Source organism: Hevea brasiliensis, chromosome 7, assembly GCF_030052815.1.
Source record: "Hevea brasiliensis isolate MT/VB/25A 57/8 chromosome 7, ASM3005281v1, whole genome shotgun sequence".
Classification (NCBI taxonomy): Eukaryota; Viridiplantae; Streptophyta; class Magnoliopsida; order Malpighiales; family Euphorbiaceae; genus Hevea; species Hevea brasiliensis.
This window is the reverse complement of record NC_079499.1, coordinates 7652338-7656080: the sequence shown is the minus strand read 5'-3', so window position 1 is coordinate 7656080 and position 3743 is coordinate 7652338.

Below are 3743 nucleotides of genomic sequence, written 5' to 3'. Positions count from 1 at the left end.
TAAAATTTGACCATGCAACTAAGATCTTATACTCCGCATATGAACTATGTTCCTTATATAAAAGCATTTATTGTGCCTTATCTCATTGATTTCATCCAATAAATTGACTGTTTTGGGTAGCATAGACCTCCAGAAAAATAACGATATACTAGTGTTGCAGCAGTTAAAGAAAAAATAACTAAATAACACACCAACACTTTCAGAAGAAAAATCAGAATGCATGTAATCATCTTGAAGGTAAGCAACATGTTCAAACTAGCATGACACTTTGATAGAGATCAAATGTATAAACCTTTACAATCGGCCAGAAAATACAAATGAACATAGAAAGATAACCTCTGGCATAAAGACACAGAAAACAACTTGATAGTTGATACATTCTATCCATTCAATATACAAAGAAACTTCAAGCAAATCAATTCATCCACGAGGAAAAATGATAAACACAAAGTTGCACATCTGGTTTTATTTAGATAATAAGAAGACTTCTTCAGCATTTGATAACAATAAAGAGACAAAAATTAGAACTTGCTAATCAATTTGCATTGTGCAAATAGATTTTAGTCATGAACAATTAGGCGATCGACAAAAGCAAACTTGATTGATAAACAAATATCTAAGCGTGAAGCTAGCTAGCACTGATAAAAGAATGTTTTTCCAAAAGGCACTCACAGGGGTTTGAGATAAAAGCACACTTCGACGACCATTAGAAGATATGGCTACCAGGGGATGATTATGCTCCTTTACAAGTCTTGTTACAACCCATTTTCCTGTTTTCTCTTTCTTTGCCACTATCATGGCCTTGCATCCTTCTAGTGTTATTGCCCGTGGCTTCCTATTTTCGCTTCTTCTTGGCCTTAACTTGCGAAATCTTTGTTTATTACACACAAGCCGACACCAAACAACCTTCCCATCATGCATTGTTTGTCGAAATGCATCAACTCGCATGATGAATGCCAAGTGTGTAGCATATGCATCATAAAACACCTTGGCGGTCTCTTCAGATTCAAACTCCATACCTACATATGATTCCATATCAGAAATTCCTTCACTTGTGGTTACCTCTTTGCCACTAGAACTCTCTACAATATGATTCATGTCCCATCCTCACTCATAGAAGGGTGTTCATCCACTACCAGAAACTTAGTGCACTACTTTAATTAGTCCAAATGTAATAGTATACACTATAGACTATAGGCAAGGGGAAAAATTACTACAACTCCTCTTGTGTTCTAACTCCCCTCCCATTTTGAATAAATTGCAACACGCAACCCTGTGGTATTCTAAATTTCACATACAAAAATGAACATTCTAATTCTAGTTGAAATGGTTACATGAACAGACCTTAAAATGGTTTTTGTGATCAAGTAATCGGCTGTTTTGCTTAACAAGGCCAAGATAATCCGTATCTTTTGCCACTTTAGTGGCAATATGTTGGTAAAAAATACAGCATCTAGAAAGATCTATATAATTTTATTTACTACAAAGTTCATTTAAAGGTTGGTTTTAGTTAATCACCCTGGAGTAGCAGTTGCTTTAATTTAAGGATACCCCATACGTGCTAAGCACCATTACCAGTGGCGGATGCACGGCAATGGGTAGAGGGCCCTACACCCTCCCTCCCCAAGCCCCCTACAAATCTTTTTTAATTAAATACATTATAACGACTTTTATTGTAATTGGAATTAAGGGTATATGAGTGACACTTGACCCCCTCAATTTTTTTAAATAATTAAACTTAAAAAACAATATTAATTATAATAATAATAATAATAATAATAATAATAATAATAATAAATTTATGAAATTCGTATTAAAAAATATTTTAAAAGTGAACAAAATAATAATAATTAAATATTACAAAATATGAATATTTATTTAGAATACTTTAAAAATTAAAAAAATATTATATATATATATTTATTTAGAATACTTTAAAAATTAAAAAAATATTTTATATATATATATATATAAAGAAAATAAAAAAGGATAATGGGAAATGGAAAAAATTAAAAATAAAGCCTCTAGGTTTTTTATGTCTTATTTTGTATTTTGATGTATTTGTACTAGATTTTTTTACTTAACATTTTAAGCACTAAATTGAGTATGGAATGAATATGCTAACCTAAGTGTAAAATGAGTCTTTTTTGTTAAGTTTTTTTTTTTATTATTTAAAATTAATAAAATATATGATTGATACCAAATAAATGAATGCTAATTATTGTTTGATAAAAGTGCAATTTATAAAATTTTATTAATTATATAATTATTTCAACAATATACAAAAAAGTATCCCTTGGTGCTTGATGTTTGCAGATGATATAGTTCTGATAGATGAGACGCGAGAAGGAGTCAATAGAAACCTAAAGCTTTGGAGAAGCACTCTAGAGTCAAAGGTTTTAAGTTAAATAGAACGAAGACAGAATACATGCATTGCAAGTTCTGTGAAGGCCGAACTGGTGATAGGGAAGGAGTTAGTTTGGATGGAGTAGTACTGCCCCAAAGTAATCACTTTAAATATCTCGACTCAATCCTTCAAGTAGATGGAGGATGTGAGGAGGATGTTAATCATAGGATTAAAGCCGGATGGTTGAAGTAGAGAAGTGCCACGGGAGTTTTATGTGATCGCAAGATTCCCAATAAGTTGAAAGGAAAACTTTACCGTATAGTCATACGACCGGCCATGTTATATGGTAGTAAGTGTTGGGCACTGAAGGAGTTGTATGTGTCTAAGATAAGAGTTGTGAAGATGAGAATGTTAAGGTGAATGAGTGGCCATACTAAACTAGATAAAGTCCGTAATGAAAGTATTAAAGAAAAGGTAGGAGTGGTGCCAATTGAGGATAAGTTGAGAGAAGAGAGATTGAGGTGATTTGGTCATGTGAAGTGTAGACATACAGAGGCTCCAGTTAGACAAGTAGAGCACATTAGGTTGGAGGATAGAAAGCAAAGAAGGGGTAAACCTAAATTGACTTGGAGGAGAATAGTACAACATAACCTATAAGCATTACACATTTCTGAGGATTTAACCCAAAATCGTTTAAAGTGGAGAAAGAGAATCCATATAATCGATCCCAAATTTTTGGGATAAATGCTTAGTTTAGTTGAATTGAGTTAAGTATATAATTATTTAAACGACGTTTCTAATAAGTGCAACATTGTACTTGTTAAGATTTATTAAATATGTTTATTTATTAACAATACTGTATCGGTAACATGAGAAATTATATTTTTTATGTGATATTGCAACCTTTTCGATATTAATAATTTTCGATGTGAAATTGGTAATAAATAAACATATTTAACGAACTTTTAAAAGTACAATGTTGATTCTTAATGCAATGTCCATAAAAAAAGGTGTAATATTACTGTTGTGAAAAACCACACCCACACAAAATTTAACGCCATTCGACATAAGCCTAGTCTACCAAACAAATCCACTATCGAGGAAAAATAATTACAACCACTAATTATTTTTCTCACCCTCAAAATCACTCAAACAAAACTCATAGAATTCAACACACCTCTCCACTTTGTGAGCTTTCTATAATACATTCCATATAATGACCAACCAACTGCACATATATATAAGTCATTAAAACCTAGTCCTTTTAGGACACTAATTATTAAACTTCATAATTTAAATTCTACTAAACTTTCTAAACTAATTATACTTCATAATTCCAATTGGACCTGGACTCTAACAATCTCCACCTCCAAGTCAAATGGAATTAGTTTTTACA